Source organism: Corvus kubaryi, unplaced genomic scaffold, assembly GCF_017639235.1.
Source record: "Corvus kubaryi isolate FWS band 111438036 unplaced genomic scaffold, C.kubaryi_AGA036_p1.0 37392, whole genome shotgun sequence".
In the NCBI taxonomy this organism is placed as follows: domain Eukaryota; kingdom Metazoa; phylum Chordata; class Aves; order Passeriformes; family Corvidae; genus Corvus; species Corvus kubaryi.
The window spans coordinates 10,171,305-10,190,967 of NW_024581131.1; the positions used below are offsets into that span (position 1 = coordinate 10,171,305).

The 19,663-nt window shown below is 34.6% G+C and overlaps 1 protein-coding gene across 11 annotated transcripts in view; it reads right to left on the reverse strand.

Moving 5' to 3' along the window:
- The window catches only part of LRRC4C (leucine rich repeat containing 4C), a 497,660-nt gene that overhangs the window by 101,190 nt on the left and 376,807 nt on the right, over positions 1-19,663 (reverse strand). For 9 of the 11 annotated variants that reach the window (XM_042038287.1, XM_042038282.1, XM_042038286.1 and 6 more), the window contains 2 exons: positions 2,219-2,304; positions 921-1,058 (listed from right to left, as the gene is read on the reverse strand). The gene's annotated coding sequence lies outside the window, so the exon portion shown is untranslated. The remainder of the gene's footprint in view (positions 1-920; positions 1,059-2,218; positions 2,305-19,663) is intronic. The other 2 variants (XM_042038289.1, XM_042038288.1) reach the window with 1 other exon arrangement.

Sequence of the window (19,663 nt, forward strand, 5' to 3'; positions counted from 1 at the left end):
GCTTTCAATAAATTGGGAAGGAAAAGAAATGTTGCATAGAGAGGACAAATTGTCAAAAAGGAAAAAAGAAGAAAATTTCATGGGATAAATAACATTTGTCAAGAGGATAACTTTAATTGTCAAGATCTCTTTTCAGGTACATATAAAATAATTTACTTCAACTAAATATCTTCAGCATCTTCTATTTCTATGTCCAACATTGTGGAATCACCTTACATAACAAACAAACTTTCAATTCATCCTCATTTGTCAATATGAAAAGAAACCCTGTTTTTTCAAAGTGATTTTTTTCTACTCACTTCTTTTTAATTTTTTTTCCCTTGAATTGATGCCATGAAGATTTTTTGCCTTTTCTTTTATACCCCTGTTATACCTTTTTACAACTTCTGTATTCCTAGTGCTTTTCCCCTACATTCTTGGACTTGTTTGTCAAGCTAAGAGACTCAACATTTTAGAAGCTTCGTAGCTAGGGATCAGTGTGCCCCAGACCCCAAGGTCCTCTCCAGAACACATTCTGTAAACCAAGATAGAACCATCCAGAAGAAGGTTCATTGGGCAGGGGGGCTCACTTGAGCCTCTCATTGGGGAATCTTTGATAGATATGCTAATTAGTAAAACCTATAATGTTATGCCAGATCTTTTGGGGCATATATTCGGCGGGGTGCATCCCGATGCATTTGACCTGGACGTGTGCACCTAAGGATCCTTAAAATAAATACCAAGGTAAAATCCCTTTTCCCCTTCTAACCGTGTATGACTCTTGATTTCAAGACCAGGAAAAGGCATCAGAATCACTAATGGCTCATCCTTGGCCACCAGAAAAAAACATAAACTTTTTTTTTTTCAGATTTATCTAAATTCAAATTGATTTAATTATATACTATAATGCATATAATGTATATAAGGACCTGATTTCTTACCTTTGGTGCTTGTAGGACTGCAGCTAGTGATATGGGCATCAAAAGTGTTATAGCCAGGACTCACTGGAATTGTATTTCCAGAGTCTTTGCATGATCTCGAGATGGACTATTTGATTCTCTGCACGCCTGCCACTCCACCTGTAAAATGGAAATAATACTTACAGTATGTGTTAAACAGGAAGGAGTCACTGTTATTGGGACCAGGGAGAGTAAAGCTTCCCAGTATTGTCAGTGCCTGGTGTGACACTGTTATCACCACATGATGTGCACTACACCAGGCAAGGCAATTGGAACATATAAGGTAGCAAATAGGGTAAAACCCCACCCCTCTAAATAATTGTAATTCTTTTCTGTACCCTAACAGTCAATGCCTGATATCAAATAATTTAAGATTCTTGAGCATGTTGTAATATAAATGTACTTTGACAGATGTTGACTTAAACTACATGGATGAAAAGTCAGGGAACAGTTTAGGACCTAGAAATGAACGAAGGCAAGAAGCACTCTATTTAAACTCACAAATGTTCTGAACTATGGTACAGCATACTTAAAAAATTACTCCTCAACCTTGATTTCTCTGCATTTTCTCAACAAGTGCTCAGCTCTCCCTTCTATCTCCACAGACATTCAAACTCTACATCATTTCAAGAGCAGATGAAATACCTAATCATCTTTCAGTATCTTCTTAAAGAGATGGATGAAAAACTACAAGACAATGATGAGCCTCTTGAAACTCTTTTGGAATTTACCGGGTTACTGCCACTCCAGAACAGACCAATAGTCTGTCTAGCCACTGTAGTGTCATTTCTAAAAAGAATACAAGATTACTCCATAACAGGTCATTCCATAACTTCCATTTCAAAATGCAGTGTAAGTGGGAGAACAGCCAAGACCAATTTTCACTGGATTTGCACTTAAGGCCTGGAAATGTTACAAGTGGAAAAGGTAACTCTATAGATTTGGAGACAATGAGAGGAAATGGGTTTAATATGAATAAACATTTTTGTCCCCATCAGGGCAGGATCTTTTGAAAATTCTAAAAAAGAACTGTGGTTGAGAACTTTTCTCATTCTTTACTGAGCCCATGTTAGAAATCCTGATAAAAAGTTAAGAAATGCTGTCAGTCACAAGTGGTGAAAATGATGGCAAGAATAATGATTATTTAAGAGTTTTTTGGGGTTTTTGTTTTGTGTTTTCTTTTTTTTTTTTTATTCAAAGATACTTTAGGCTAAGTTTTCCTACAAACTCTCTGAATTTCATTCCCAGGTGGAATGGTACAGTATTAAATCAAAACTCACCTTACTGAATCAGATCTTATCTTCAAGGTCTAGGGAAGAGTTTCTTGTTAAAGAGACTATTTCTGGTGATGAACAGGATAAAACACCTGTAAGGGATGAAGCATTGTTTTAAGAAGCTACATATCATGATTATAATATTGTTTGAGTGCAGGAAAAAAAGCAGACACAGAAGAGGTGATGCACAAAAGTCTGGATTTTATCCACAGTTGTACTGGATGTTTTTTGGTTTTTCAGACCTTCTCTCTCCTTGCACTTTTCTCCTAGCTTATATTGAGACTGCATATCCGTTAAATTGTATTTGCTTTACTCTCCTTTGTGCATGTAGGTGGAAATATAAAATATAAAAAATCTATAATTTAAGACATAAGGAGCACTATTGGCTTCAAAAATCACAGTATTGATAGTCTTTGAACAGTAAGGGCTAATAATAAGAAATTTAGAATAAGAGGCTGCTGACAAATTTTCCAAAAGTTCTTCAAAACTTAATGGAAAATATATTTTGTAAAAATCAGGAGATCAAGGGATATGACCTTTCACTTAAATTGTTTCGAGTGGGCCTTATTTTCAAAAGTAGCACAGCAATATTTGCTAAATCCAGCTCCATTTATAATGTGCTCTCCAAAGATGAGCCAACTACAATGAGTCATCACTTTTGGAAAACACATTTAATAACTCCATATATGAAGACACAGATCTGGAAGCAGGAATTAACCATCCGTAATCCTAAAGCACACACAGTACATTTTACTAGAATTTCTTTTCTGGAAGAGAAATTTAGAAGAAAATATTAGGTTCAAAGAACATGTTTAATGTAATCTCTCAAAAAATTATGGTTGTAAAGCTGTTTCAATTTAATATTAAAAAGTTTCTGCAGAAATATGATTATTAAAGACAAATTAGTTTGCGTTTTTTTTATTTAATGCTCCTGCCCTCAAGTTTTCTTAGGAAAATAAATACAAACAAAATAGAAATCTATCAATTGATATTTATTGATATTAAAAGAAACAATAAATAAATGGTTCCAAAATGATCTTTTTTACAGAATTATTTTCCCTTAGTATTTCTCCAAGAATTCATATAGATGTTGAAAATTGCAGAATTGTATGAAAATTGCTGTTTCTTTTCCTGCAGGAGTACTGCAGACAGAGGAATCAAAAAGATTGGTTTGTTTCTGCCTTTTATAGAGACAGATAATCTATGTGCATGCATGTTTATCATGACAAATGGTAATGTTTAAATGCAATTGGCATGGGGGTTTTATGGTCATAAATATTTAACAAATAGACATTTATATAAAAAACATTTCAAAAATCTAGCAAATGTTTGACAAAATTTAGATATATATTCTAAAATAAACTAGCTTTTAGATATTGGAAAATATATACTTTTATAGAGATAGAGGCAGATTGGTCCTTGAACTTGATAATTTAGGATTTTCTGCTTGTTTGTAGGCAGAGCAGCACTGGCATTATTCACATTTAATTAATGTGTTTAAGATCAGATATTCTTATTGTTCACACAAGAATTTGTGCTTGCTGAATTTCTTCAATTTAAACTTTTCTTAACAATCTCAGAACATCACAAAACCTGACTTTATTCTACAAACAAAACCTCTAAGAGGGATTTTAAAAGGTGCTTAAACATGTGGATTTGGAAAATTCTGTGATTTACCGATTTTATCTAAGTACATTAATCAGCTAACTCCCATATGTTTTCATGTTTAAAAGCCTTCCAGAAAAGCACACCATTTTTTTTACTTGCTAATATAACAGAAATTAAGAGGTGATAAATGTTTAAAGTCCATGTGTAACCTTGCAGGGGTAAGGAGTATGTCTTACAGGTAGTCAGCACCATCCATGTCAGTTTAATCATACTGATATTGATGACTATCCCATTTTTTGAAAGACTTAATTTCTATTCCTTATTTCTTTTGAACAGAAGAAAACGAGCAGCTTGTCACTATGGTATTAGGTGGGAGGCAGTGCATAGCAGGATATGAGTCAGTCATTAAGCCTGCTGGTCAGTCAAAAAAAAACCAAAAAAACTCAAAACAAACTACAACTTGTCGTAATGACTGGGGCTATTCTATACAGAGGGAATATGCATTAGACAGTTTATTCACAGATACGAATTTATTTCCAGAATATGCTAGTACTAAGACAGGGAAAACATTTGAGACGCCTCTTTCATACCTTGCTGCAGAAACCTTCAAACATCTGCATCATATACAGACCTACTTTAACAAACTGATTGATGTTTTCTCTGGGGTAGTTCTGTATTATACCCATGCCCATCTTTGGGATTTGATTCTCTGAGGTATTTAAGTGGGATACTTACAGGGCAACCATGCTGATGAAGACCTAGCATGCTAAGCTTTAGAACGACAAGACTTTCTGCTTTAGTTAAATGAGAGCAAGTATATAAATATATCTCAGCCCTTTGTCACAAAACTGTGTGGGAGAGGCACATTAGGCAAGGTGCTAGAAGTGAGGGAAGCTCTAACTACTTGCAGCTATGACACATTATTATTCATTGCATGGTGTGTCACTCAGACTGTCATAATGCACAGCAGAGAGCATGCACATTATCAGTGCTGAACAGCACCGAGAGGGACTGCAGGTCATCTGGGGAAAACACCTCTGTAACAATCCAGGCATAAGTTTCCTGCTCTTTGTGAAATGGATCTGGCAGCACAAGCAAGAGGATCATCAACTGGTTACTAATGACCAACAAAATTCATCCATTACAAATGAAGACGTATCTAAAAGGGCTTCCTGAGGTGGAGTCAGAATTCTGTATGTAAAATAGTCACTAAATATTATCCAACAAGATATATCAGTCTTGGAGAAAGTGATCTGAACAAAGAACAGGTCAAATGCTCAAAGAGTTGCATGGGGTATGAGTGTCAGCACAGTACTTTGCACTGAGGAAAAAAGGCCAGTCAAGAGAAGGTAGAATCTGCAGGGTCAGAGTAGGCACAAATAGAAAAACCTAAAATCACCCAGGAAGACTGAAAATAAAGAAGTCAGCAAAATAAGGTAATCAGATACAAGCATCAGGTTCAAACATACACAAAACAATGTCTAATTTTTGTGAATGAGACAAAAAAGGCAGTCTGAATTCCTTGAATATGAAATTATCAAGTTATAGATATTAAAAAAATCAAACCTAGTTTTTATATATTTGAAAATTAGCTTATATGAACAAAAATTTATGGGTTTTCTCCCAAAAAATTTGCTTCCTTGAGTATTTGCAGACAATGAAATCACAATGGGAAAATTTATTTTCCACCCCCATCTTTAAAATGATTGCATGATTGCAATATTGAGATAACATCTACAATTTTTCTGTTTCCCTCTGTTTTCTTTCCCCATATACAGCAGCACTCTCTGTTTAAAGTCAAGAGAAACCAAAATCGCTAAAGTCAGGCTTTAGCAGAAATTCAGAGAAATAATTCTCCAACAGACTTACCATGTCAGAAAGCATTACACTAGCACCATTGCAACCAGCCCTGAGTGAGACCTTCAGGCAGCTGCTATCAGCACTTCCAAGCCTATCTATACCTCGCTCATGGTAATATATTTCTTTTGGAGTACATTGGATAATATGATAAAAATCTCACGATAATCTTCCTTGTTAGACCATGAGTTTGAGCAGTCATGACTGAGGTGCAGAGCATTTCCTAGGAAACTACTAAGAGGAGCTAATTATCATACTCTATCAAGAATATAATAGTAACATTATAAAATTTATCTATGTATCTGTAAAACCCTGTAAACTTATTACCTTTCAATTAACAAAACACCCACACATTAAGTTGTGCTTATGCAGGTCTTTCCATCATGGTGTGTCCACAATCAGTGTATAGGAAACATCTTACAGACCCACAAAATGTACCAGGCTCATAACTTCTGGTAGGTGATCCACAGTAGTGCCACACAGAATTTTCACATCAAGAGCAAGAATTGGGATTTGTGTTCAATTTCTTTTAAAATTGTAGTAGGCAGAAGGCAATAATGTCACTGTTATGTCATCATCATGTTCTATCATTATTCAAAAGACACTGATATCAAAGGACCTGAACAAAACTTTCTAACTTGATTGGGAATTTAATGGTCTAAGCAGTACAAAGCGCATTCCTCATTGTGTGATCATTTCTTAACTCACTGAACGATTTGAGAAGAGTAAGCAAGCAATTTAGAACATCGTGGCTGAGGGCAAAGGTGATATGGGAAGGTCAGGATGAACATAAAAGTGAAAGCTAGAAAGAATTTATATATTCATATCTTGATTAAAAAGTCAATTTATTTCAATACGTGCTGCACCATGTATGATTAATTTTTCATAAGATTCAGAATTGTTATCTGTCGACTTCCAGCAAAATTTGTTATAAAAAATCCCTCATCTTTACACATTTTTTATGGAACAATCAAGCAAGTTAAAGACAAATAAAGGAGAGAGGAAATATACTATTGCAGTATGTGATGCACATTCTAGAACATTGTTTTGGGTTTTGACAGTGTTTTGCTTGTTTCTTTTTCCTTTTCATTAATATTTACAAGGGACAAATTAAATTACAGACTCATAACTTTGGAAGGGAAGGAGTCATCCAGTCCAGTCTTCTGCTCAAAACAGATCAGATCAGAGCAAGTATCTCAAGGCACATCCAGCAGAGACATGCAACACCTACAAGAGCCCACAATCTCTCCGGCAAAACTTACCTGCTTTTTAACCACCCCAGAGTTTTGGGTTTTTTCCCCTTTTATTGACATGAAAGCTGGGAGCTACAGTGAGAGAGGAAGGCCTCAGGAATGCTGCCTTTGCTGTCCTGGGCACTGAATTCACCATTGCAATGCTGGTAATCAAAGTCTATTGAATAGGAAGCTACTACATGATGTCAGAGGAATAAACAGCACCAGCTATGCTAATCTATGCACTAGAAATGCTTCACGAGGAACAAAATGTTATACTTTTAAATGTAGAATGAAAATACTGAAAAGGCAACTTCAAATCAGAAGAGTGGGATTGAGGAATTAAACATGAAGAGAGAACATCTTCATATCCAGTACCGCAACAAGTTTATTAGCGAAAGAAGTGATGGTCTTTACACAAAATTGTAAATTGGGCATTGTGGGATATCTGATTTTATTCTGAGTTTTATTGATATCCTTGTGATTCTCTGGTGTCCTGGACACATTCACTACTGAAAATTAGGTTAGAAGGAATTATCCAACATAGAAATGTTCATCTCAAATCCCAGTCTTTCAAATACACAAAGTATAACTGGTACAGTATAACTATTACCCAAATGTGTCAGAAACAGTATTTTCCATTTCAAATTACAGTGGATCATTCCAGATGAAACTGGTCTACTTTAGCCCTCATAGACTTATACTGTTATTACATATGGCATGTGTTTCTGAATTATTAAAAGTCAGGTTAAAAAGGCATTCCATGAAAGATAAAATGCAGCAAGTTTTAAAATCTTGATAAAAAGTATGTGAGGTTTTTCTAATAAACTGATATGTAAGATGAAAGTAAAATATTTAATCCAAATAAAATTATATCAAATACAAGACTCAGTCGTAGGTAATTTTAGGATATGAATATACTATGAAAGAGATTTACTGAGATTATAAAAAGATTCTGCTTTTGAATGGTACTTGAAAAAACTGAGAAAGCTTTAGATAGTCTGTGGTCAAACATGGTGCATGTCAATTGAAATAGGAGGCCAAATGTGTACCAAGGATTTATTCTCAGGTTTTTCTAACTATTACCAGCCAGTTCCTACTGGACCTGCTGAAGCAAGTATACACTATGACTTTGTCAGAATTACCTTCATAAGAAAAGTGGAATTGCAGGTCCAGAAGCTGGACTTCAGTGATCCCTGTGGGCCCCTTCCAACTCAGGATATTCTATGATTTCATATTATTTGTTCACCTATATAAAATGACTGTCAGCTATACTTGTACACATATGTATGTGTGATGCATACACTTTGTCTGCTCCATACAAGCAGAGAAAAAATAATTTTCTGTGCAAATATAGCTCTAAATATTAACCTGGAGAAAATAACTTGGAGATACCGATAAAAATTAACAGGTATGGTATGAGGAAAGAGAAAACTAAAATGTCAGAAGACATGAAAAATCAACTAGGGATCTGCATATAAATTGAGGTATGACAACTGTCATTCTTATGCCAAAGTTCAGACAAGCAATGGAGATATCTTACTCTGACAGTCTCTCTCTGCTGCCTGCCAGTGCTATCAAAGCGTCAAGGCCTCTGAAAAAAACCCAGCAGGTTAAAAAGCTAGAGTGAAAGGAGACCAAATTGTTTCCTTTCTTATTACCCCATTGCCTGTTTGCAAGAACAACTGTGTGTTGTGAAGGAGATTTATGTAACACTGCTTCATCAAGGAACTTACTCTGTACATGTTTCAATAAAGGTGAGACTGATGCAGCAAAATACACTTCTGGCTACAGAAACCCTTTTATTTCATGTATATAAGACATGACCACTGACTTGTGAAAGACCAGCTAGGAGATTGCAGTGGATTTTTTTCATTTATGCCTACTGGGTTGCACATGAATGACACTAAATAGCTTATTTAAAGAGTTACAATGTTTCGTCAATAAATCTTAAAGTATCTGTAAATAATACTAATTCATGTGAAGTCTTAAAGAAAAAAAGAGTGATTTCTAATTATGTTCCCCCCCTTCCCCCCCCCAAATGATAATATTTAAAGGCAGTACCTCCTCCAGGACACAGCTGGTGAGAGAAAATAAGCAAGACTAACTTATGCACTTATTATTATTATTATAAATCATTCTTGACACCTGCATGAGTTAGAGCAAAAATTCAGCTTAATTCCCAGCAACAGAAGAAAACTGCAGGAGCAGGGGCAAAAAGCTTTCTAGCTTTAAGAATATGCAACCACAACCTTCTTCAAACTGCACAGTAACCTTGATTGTAATTATAGCTCCAAAATGTTCAAATCACCTAACAGAAATAACTTATATGCTCCCCATTCCAGGTAAATTCAGCAATACAGGAGTCAACCGTTGATTTTCTCCTTGCCCTCAATAACCACTCAAATGACACTCAAGTCTTTTGGTATGTAATGTTGCTTTACAGGAAAAAGTGGTTGCACACAGACTTCTCTAAACTTTTTGTATTTGTATGACCTTAAATTACAAAGCCCATGTTTTATGCCTGCATTTTCCAGCCTTATTTTAAATCCTGGTACATGCAAATCAATTCATCCTTGAATAATTTTCAAGTTACTAGAAAAGAACAAGGCAAAATGAAGAAATTCTAATGTCACTTGAATTTTCCACAAATAGACACCTTGCCACTAGAATTGGAGAAAAACCTCTGATTTGCACACATCTACTTGTTGGACTTGCCATGTTTTAGTGATGTGTATGAAGCAAGTACCAGGGGAAAAAATAAATTCATTTTCCTTAGCAAAACTCTCAGAATATTTATCTCAGAGTGTTTTTGTCATATTCTTGCACTTGATTCTCATCGACCAGCTCCCACATAACCATAAACGGTTTGTTTTCCTCTTGAAAGACATCAACATTGCTTTAAGCCACCAGTTTAATTAATTATTTTTATTATAGTTTCTGTTAGAGAAAAACAACTCATTCCTGAAATCTATGGGAAAATCACTGCTGTTTTATATTCTGAAAGTCTGAAGAGAGGCTGTAAATAGCAGAAATATATTATGAATATTTTCAAGTGAGAGAGGTGGTACAAACCAGTCTGTTCAGCATTTCAAAACTAAGAACAGGTTTGTACTTTGAATGTCAATACAAAAGAAACACTAAAATTTAGAAATAAAGTAATTTTATGAGGTTTGAGTGTAAAAATAAACTTTACCTTGAATCTTGAAACCATCTATCCCATTTTATATTTAGAAAATTAGTACCTTTAAGCAGGTAATTTTTTCACTACTCTACCTCTCTCACAAGGTAGACTATCATACTTTTTGAGAAGCACTCTACATTTTTAGGAGAAATTTAGTAACATATATTCTACTACCTTATGGTCCAATATTTCAATGTCTATATTAGAATGTGATTTCCAATAACAACATGGAAAAATCTGCTACAGTATAAACCCATATCCTACATAAACCATATCCTATATTAACAAATATATCCTGCCCACACTCATCATGGACTGCCCTTGTTTCCAACAACTTTTCATGTGCTGAAAACTTTTATTTTTCCCCCACTTCCATACCTCATTCTTCTCTTCTTTTCAGTGCTATTTGTTTCAGTTCTTTCTGAAATGCCAGTTTTCTAAGCCTTCTTTTTCCTCATTGCCAAGATATGTAAGAGCTCATTTTTGAAGTTAAATTTCAAATTTCATTAAAACTCTCAGAAATCCAAAGCAAAATACAGCACTGCATACAAGATAAAAAAATGTGCCTTTTGTTCTGAAATTACTTTTTTAAAATTGGTTTTAGTAGAAAGAAAACGAGGGAAAATTTTATTTTATTTTGACACCAGTATACTTTCTGATTTTGTATTTAAAAGGAATAGCTGGAAGAACATAACACATGCCTGCATTCATAATTTTTGTCTTTCAAAATGAAGACATTTTACACAAACTCAAAAGTTAAAATGCAAAGTCTTTCAATAAAATCCTCATTTTTAACAGATACACAATCTGCCCTTACGAAATAACTTATTCATAAAAAATTGTTTTGCCAAGATTCCCATGTACATATTTAAAAACTACTTATGAAAATGTCAATCAGTTTATATTCTGCATTGCTTTGTGAGATTCAGTGTTAAGTGGTTCCCAAATCATTCTAGTAACACAGCTATTATTTTGTTATTCAGATGGTTCTGTCTGTACTTAACATCATGATTTTTCATCCAGCTTTTCTTTGTTTGTCTTCATTTTTCCCATTTGAAGCTTCTATATTAAACACAGTACTGTGTCTTACAAGGATGAAAGACCCTATACCACCACTGTAATCACACTTGCTTAAATTCACATCTGAGCAATGCATTCCAGATACCCATATTTCTAGATATTTGTAATTTAGATCAGAAATTTAAGACAGAGATAAATAAACAATAAATATTATAGAAAAAAGTGAAGATGGAAAAATGTCACTGTATGTGACTCAGTGTGAGGATTTTCAACTGTTCGTTCTACATTTGAAATGAGACAATGTTGATGCATATGAGGTACAAACAATCCTTGCATGCAACAATATCCCTGTCATTCCCACAAAAATGCCTGTGTGGGTTTTATTAGGAGAGAAAAACTACCTTCTGAAAATATCTTTAAGTATATTGCTGGGTTTAATAAGAGCATTAGTGCTGAGTATCATCCTACAGTGCTTTTTCAGCACTTGCAATACATGGCTTTTTTAACCTTAAATAGAATGAAGACCACATACTCTCTATTACTGAATTTTAATGACTAAAATGTCTGTGGAGAGAAAGTAAAAACTAAAAATACTGTTACTCAACTCATCACATCATCATTGATCATAAAACAACTCAAAAGTCGGAGTTTATCATTTAGGCCATTTTATCTGAATAGGGCATGGATAGAAAAATTCTGTCCCATTCAATTGGCATCACACTTTAATATTATCAGTTAAGGAAGACACATCTCTACTTATACAGGACTAAACTCTAAACTGTTTTCCATTTTTTAGATTTCTTTTAAGAATGAATTAATGAAAACAAGTATACCCTTGTATACTTAATTATTCTAGGCTGTTCTGGGAAGTTACAAAAAGATTCTGACATGGGCACATGCTGAATGCTGAGACATAAGAAAGAAGTAAGGACTACTTCCTGAAAAAGCACAGAGGAAAAGAATTCTGAATATTTTATGTTCTCTGCAATTCTCAAACCCACTAGTTTTTAGACAGTAACTTTGGTACCTATTATCCTAACCAATAAGTTCACTGCAAAACAACTGAATTCATCTCAATGACTTTTTGAATAATATTTGTAACCAGTAGTTAAGACTTTGTAGATGGCAGCTCATAAATCAAAGGTCAATCAGGGTACTGAGAGCTGTGGTGTCCAAAAATACCCCACAACTTTGCATCCAAGGCTTGTGCTTGGATACCCTTCAGTGTCCTACTAAATCCCAGATTTCTTGAACTGCTTGAATGAATCATTTAGCTTTGTAAGGGTTCAGTCCCTACTCCTGTTGATGGACTTTTAACTGTAAATAAATTCTTTAAAGATTTCTGTTTCTTCAGTTAATGCAGTAATGTTAATATGACAGAAGTTTTTTTAACTAAGAAGGAAAGTTTTTCTTCTGTTGTTAGAAACCTTATTCTAAGTTTTACATTTTCTTGCATTTTATATACAATTAAACTATTTCACTGCAAAGTTTTAATGCTGTGTGAGTCATACCTAATTGCAAATGTACACTCACTTTTGGAAGATCCAGTCCAAATGCAATAAGACACTCACTTACAATCAGAGCAGCTCTGTTTCATATTGAAAAAGATTTATATGGAAAATATTCACATTAGCTGCATTTCTGCACCAAAAAATACCCCATAAAACACCAATAAACCCATCCACCCCTCTCCAAAAAAACACAAAACCAAAAAACTCCAAACAAAAAAGCCCAACCAACCGAAAAAAAAACAAACCAAAAAGCCCCGCAATCCTTAGGAGGATAATTAATAATATCAGTGAAAAGTACTTAGATTCTGAAGCTCTAAAATAATTTGTATGAGAATTTGCTAATTCTCTAGTTTTAGCATGATCTGCTTTCTCTCTAATTTGAACACCAGAGTAATGAAGACAACTCTCTGCCAAGTGCTGAAAACAACTGTGTGCTGGACACAGTTTGTATTTCAATAACGACACAATACTCCTACTATCAAAGATCCTCAGTTATAGGGATAAATATACAATATACAGCGGTGTGGAAACCCACCAGAAGGCCTAGCAACCATGTACAAACCATTTATATTTCACTTGAGAATTTAAATAGTCTATAGCTCTTGTGTGAAACTTTGTACAGTGACTACTTCATCTGCTAAGATAAAGCAGACTTCCTATTGATAAGTTAGCAGCAAGCTGTATGTGGAATAATTCCTATATCCAAGTGTACATTGACTAATTATAGTCTAATACTTATGACCACACCCAGAACACCTCATCAGGCAAGGGATGTTTATGTCTTTCACAATCACCTTTCTGAAGCTCCACATCAGCCAGGCCTTCATCATCTGACTCTCAGGACAGTTTTCTGACCTTGCACGTGCGTTGCTGTGTATCAGAAGCACTGTGTTTCAGCTTCGCTGGAGTGTGACAAGCATGGCCATGAATAAACAACAACTAACTCTCACTATGGAACTGTAATCTCCACACAGCCTGCAACATTTCAACAAGTAAGTCAGAAAGCCAAATTTACTATCTTAACATGTAATAATTTCACTCTTCAGCCCCTTGAAAACCACCTCTAAGTAGACAAAATAAGCAGTGATAAGCTTGGGGCGCAGAAAAATCAAATTGTTAATAAAATTTTATTACTTTAACTTAATCTATTAACTGGGCAACTTGAGGCATTTTTATTTTCTTCTTTAATTAGGAAATATTATGTTCTATACAATGAAGAGATTAATATTTAAAGCAGTACTGCTTATGAAAATAATAGGAGAACTGAAACGGCATTGTTTTAAGAAGAGTTTGAGTCAATTTATCTACAAAATTGCTGAAGTATTCCAGAGGCTTTAAATACTGAATTGAAGAATCCAGTTGCCTTCATGAACATCTACCTGAAGTATCTTATGTCCACTAAAGTTTTCTTTAGTGAATTATGTTGACATGCTTTCTATGTTACTAATTAGCTGATGGATAGCAGGAAAAACAGCAAATAGCAGAGGAAGAGATTCAAGAAATTTCTACATTTACAAAGGCAAAAAAAAAGGCATCAAGCTCTGGCAAAAGCTGTTATGAAATGTAGCATCAAGACAAAAATTAAAAGTGAAAGGTATTTTTTCAATTCAGTACTCAAAGAAAAAATGAGTCAGCATTAAAACCCAATTCTTGTTGCTGCATCTGCATGCATAAGAGTGAATATTACTCACTCATCATTAAAGTACAGATAAACAGACCATCATGAAGTGATTTTGTTAAACTTTGTGAAATGTATCTCAGCAAACATTAATAATAACTACTAGGAATATTTACTGGGGATCATTGGGTCACACAGGGCATGATAAACATAGGGACACGTTCTTGGCACAACTGAGAAATGAGTTTTGGCCTGGTTGAGGTCTCCCATATGTGTCTTGTAAGCCCAGCTAATGAGGCAGGACAATCATTAAACTTGGGCGAATTAATATGACATGAATAGGAGAATCCACAGATGCAGTGACAGAGATGAAAGTAGGTCACATTCTCACAATTTAAATAGAAACAGTCTAGACAGCATTAGCATGAGCCTTGTAAGAGCTGTGCTGAAACCCTCGGCACAAATCTGTAACATCTATTATGACTGACAATAAATATAAGAATAGAACAACTAAGAAAAAATCATAGATATACATAAAATGAGAAAAAAAGAAAAACTGCTTTGGCTTTAGCTGGCATTCAGGGGATTAAAAATGTTTACAGCATACCCAACAAATAAGATAAAAAATAACCAATATAACAATTATTTTGAGATAATGTTCTTCAAATACTGGTGATTGCAACAAAAAATATACATCTCCCTGTTATTTTACATGAATATTGAAAAGGCTTGTTTTCTCTAAAGCTCTTGGCAGAACACAACTTAAAAAAAGTAAAAAAGCCTCAAATAGTCCACCAAAAGCTATTGTACAAAGGAGTAAAGCAGCAATGACATAATGAAGACAAACAACTGAATGCCTACTGTGAAAAACTGAGATAGGAAAAAATGTTCTCAATTTAAATAAATGGAAAAAAAAAATTTACACAAAAATAACAACAGATTATCATACAACACTTATATAATATGTGGTTTGACCAGTTCCCAGGTGAGGCTTCTATTCAAAATTTTTCGGAACCACAGAAACTTTTTCTGGGTTGTGCAGATCCCTCTACCATGAAATAGAATGATACAACAACCAAATAATTTTCAAAGTCGTGGATATTTTGTAATGTGTTGTAATCAGAGGATATTTCTGCAGTAACAAGCAGGTTATCTTTTTAGTGTTTGCTTATCTGTGTCCCAGCAGTAGAAGTACTTACTAATAAAAAGGTTCTTTTCAAACTGTAGTACCTTCTACAAGAAAAGATGTTAAGCTTCATTCTATGGTCATGTTGCCATTTTGAGTAGTTATATTCCACCAAAAACCTGTACTAGGCTACCCCAACTTTTGTTCTTTCTCCCTCCAACATTTTTTATAAAACAAATAAGATAGAGTGTAATGGTTACTATTTACATTTATTAGAATTTGTCCTTGATTTTTGCATCTTCAAGAAACATAAGTCTGTGTACCTTATGTATAGTAGGTGAGTACAGAAATACCATAGGACTCAAATTTTTAGCATATAAGCAAAATAATATATTTGGATCATGCAGCATTGTGTAATTTAATCCATAGCCACACATATTTCAAATACATTTTAAGAAAACTCACTTTATATATATATACACTTGCATGTGTGTGCATATATATATAAGAAAAAGTATTCATTTACCCACCAATTAAGTTCTATAGTTGCTTTAAGCATAGAACAGATGAATTTTCCTTTCATTCCCAAACAAATAGTTATGCTGTTTTCAAAGAGGTAGAAGTCCCTTTGTAACACAATTAAGAAAACAAAAATTGTTCTAAAATGGCAAAGGGAAATATTTCAGTCTAGAAACAAGGTAAATGTTTCTGCTTTAATGTTTGTTTCTGGGTTTTTTTTGGTTTTTTGTTTTTATTTTCTGAGAACTACCATTAGAAAGGTAACAGTAATACTAAATATTGCCTGGGGTTTTTTCCAATGTTCATATTGTTTCTTATTAGAAATATGTTCAGTGTATTTAGCCAAGTACATGTATATATACCAGCTTTTAACTATCCTTTCAAGACATATTCATAGTTTTGTTTTCCACAACTACAAGTGTTGAAGCAGCAAGACTCAAATGTGAAAAAAAATGATGCTATAAATCTTGTGTCTTGAAGATCTCAAGATGAAACACAGAAATAAGTAATGTCTTCAAACACTTCTTGGGCTCAGGAGAGCCCAAATTACTTGGAGAGTTCTGAGAAGTAGACTGACTTTATTATACACATCAATATCAAATGTTACACAAGTTGAAAGGCATCTACCTTGGACATATCTTTATATGATTCCTAGTCATGGATTTAAACCAAGATTCTCCCTGGGAGATTAAACAGCTTAACAGCCAGATGCTGCAGAGCAGTATTTGGCATATGTAGAGCTGATAAAGTTACCAACTCTGAAGTGAACAGAAGAGACTGCAAATGTTCCCAATCCTTACAATCAAAACAGCAGAATGTATAGGTAAAAACTTTTAGCTGAGTAGTGTGTGGCTTAAAGCAGAAGTAAATACCAACTGGTACATGGACATTTACACTAAATGGGTTATCTTGATATCCAGCTACTCCACTTCCAATTATTCCAAGTTATACCAGAGTAGACAGAAAAGTAAACTTCTGCATTTAGGAAGAGTTGTTACTTCTTGTTCTGAAAGTCCTGAGAGCTCTCTAGATGGGCCACTAATAAAGCTTTCCAATTTTACTGAAAAGTATTCTAAGTATATAGGAAGTTGATTCATCTAGTCTCATAGACTGCCTTGATTCAAGCAGCACCATAAGGATGGCCCAAATTGTTACTGGTGTCAATAATGTTTTTAAAAATTATAATATTGAATGTAAAATATTCTATTTTTATGAATTCTAATTAATATTCTATTCTGGTGAATAATAATGCCTCAGAGAGAAGGATCCTCCCAGATTTCCAGGGTCAGTGGCTGCACGACATGAACAGAGAAATTATTTCTCAGACACTGCTACATTAACTTTGCAGATAACATAACATTATTTTGGTTTTCGTTGTAAAGTAACTTTCTGGATGCATCTTTGCTATGGATAAGTGACATGAGTAATGTCCCGATTTCCTTCATCAAAATACCTCATTTTGTACTCAACAGTGCAGCCTGTAAAAATGCATCCTTCTTCATTTTCAGGAGCAGAAAATTTCAGCAAAACAAGGCCAGCTATATTTCAAAAGTCTGCATTTGAAAAACCTCACCTGTAGTAGCTGGTAAATACTGCTGATTATTCTCAGTTCAGCAGTGCAGAATTTAATTAAAAACAAATCCAGAAAAATTATTCCTGGAACACTCCCACTACCTTTAACAAAATTTCAGGGAGCTGAAAGCTGCCTGCAGACAAAGACCTATATGTTATTCTATTATTTTCTTACAAGTCACCTGCAGCAAATAGGACAGCACTCACTTCTCCCCTCAGAATCACAACATCACTAGTACTTTTTTCCCAAGCAAGTTACAGTAGGGACTAGCAGGCCAACAATTATGATTTCATAGATGACGATATATTATATGCACTGCTGTAGTGACAACACTATAGAAAACCCTCTACTATTAAGCCAGTGGGAGGAAACACTCCATCTATCCTAGCTAGGAGACAGCATTCTTTATTGTCTATATGAAATAGATTAGCACGTTTATCTTACCTCTCAAGGAAAAGATGCCAATGTCATAGCCTACATCAAGTTTAGAGCACTGGCCAGCATTTTTTGCAGCAAGACACAGACTGTGACGCCCATAGAGAAAAAGGTTATGGTTCAACTCCTAGAAGCAATCCCTCTGGAGACCTCTTACAGGGTTTACTGAATGTCAGAAGGTTTTGCTGTTCCTGTCTGCTAGACTTGTGCTGCAGATAGACAGCAGGATTTCAGCATACAGTTTGCCTCTTTCCATCAGCTTCTAAATTCTATTAAAAGTGCCTATGGCACTCCTCTGCTAGGAAACATTTAGCACTGTCACAGACACTCATTCCGAGAAGTCATTTCAAGGCATCAGAGTGCTTTTTAAAACCTCTGCTGTGTGTGCATGAGCACTAGAGTCTACAAGTACCTGCACACAGACACTACCCGAAAAAAGTTACTAATGACCTCCATACACTAACCTAGAAGTGAAAACAGAAATGAAACCATACCCTCAGCTATTTTGGTTACAGTTCTGTTATTCTGAGAGAACACTTCTGGCCGTGTTCACATTTTACACAAGACACTTTTTCTCCTAAGTTTGTTTTTTTCCCTGTATATGCACTTGGGTCTTTACAAGAGAAGGGAGCAGTCATACATTCTACTCTGGCAGTAAGGTCTCCCATGAACATACAACTAAAACCTACCTGATAGCTATTTCAATTCCAAAGACTCATCTTGTCACTTCATCTACTGACATATAAGCAAACCCATGTTCATACCAAACCAAACAAAATCCATGGATTTTGTGATACAGTAAAGACCTTCAGCCACTGGTGCATAACAGTGCCATTCTGCTTGCCCCATATCCCCATTGTTTCCCCAGAAGAAACAGGTCATCTAGAGATTCTCCAAACAAGTGAATTACAAGTTTTCTGAGTCAGGGCAAGGCAGTGAGACTAAAGGTATGAAATTTATGTGAAGCTCAAATCTTTACACTGAGAATATATACATATATATATGTGCATATATATAGAACACACAAATAATAAGATTCCAATGAGATAAAAATTATCTTTTGTTGAATATTGTTGTCATTACACCATATCATTTTTCTATGAAAATAGTGGCTTCAATTTCTTTCCTAAATTGAATACAAACAATACCTTTCCAGTAGGTCCACTAAGTAGTTATTTGTCAGAGCTCCATGTTGAGATGATAGAAGTAAAATTGCAATTCTGATGTGTAGGTGGAAGCTTTACAAGATTTATCCATATTCTACCTTTATTTCCACTCAGAAAAGTTTATAGGGACTAAAGAGTCTTCATATTTTTCCCACTGAAATTATTATTTTAATTGGCAACAGAAGCTACAATTTAGACTTTAATTAAAGGCAAAGAAATAACAAAAATCTACCATAAACATTTCATCCCTCAAAACTTAATCAAGTAAAGCCAGAGTGGGACTGAGCAGTAGATGTGAAAAATATAAACATTCATTTAGTTAACTCATTGGAAGGTGTTTTCCTGGTTTCATTCATAACCACCAGTCAGGTTGGAAGTTAAATTACTACCTGCTGGTGACTGTTTAGTAATTTACATCAAAATAGGTGAAGATCTCAACGTCATGGTTTCCAAATTGTTTTGAGAGGTGTCTACTATTTAGACAATTCAGGAAAGAAGCCAGTGACAGGGATTCCTTCTGACTCAGTTACATCAGTAGAGAAGGAAGTTTTCTTTAGTTTGTAGTTTTCCACTCCAGTAGGTTTTAAAATATCTCCTATGAT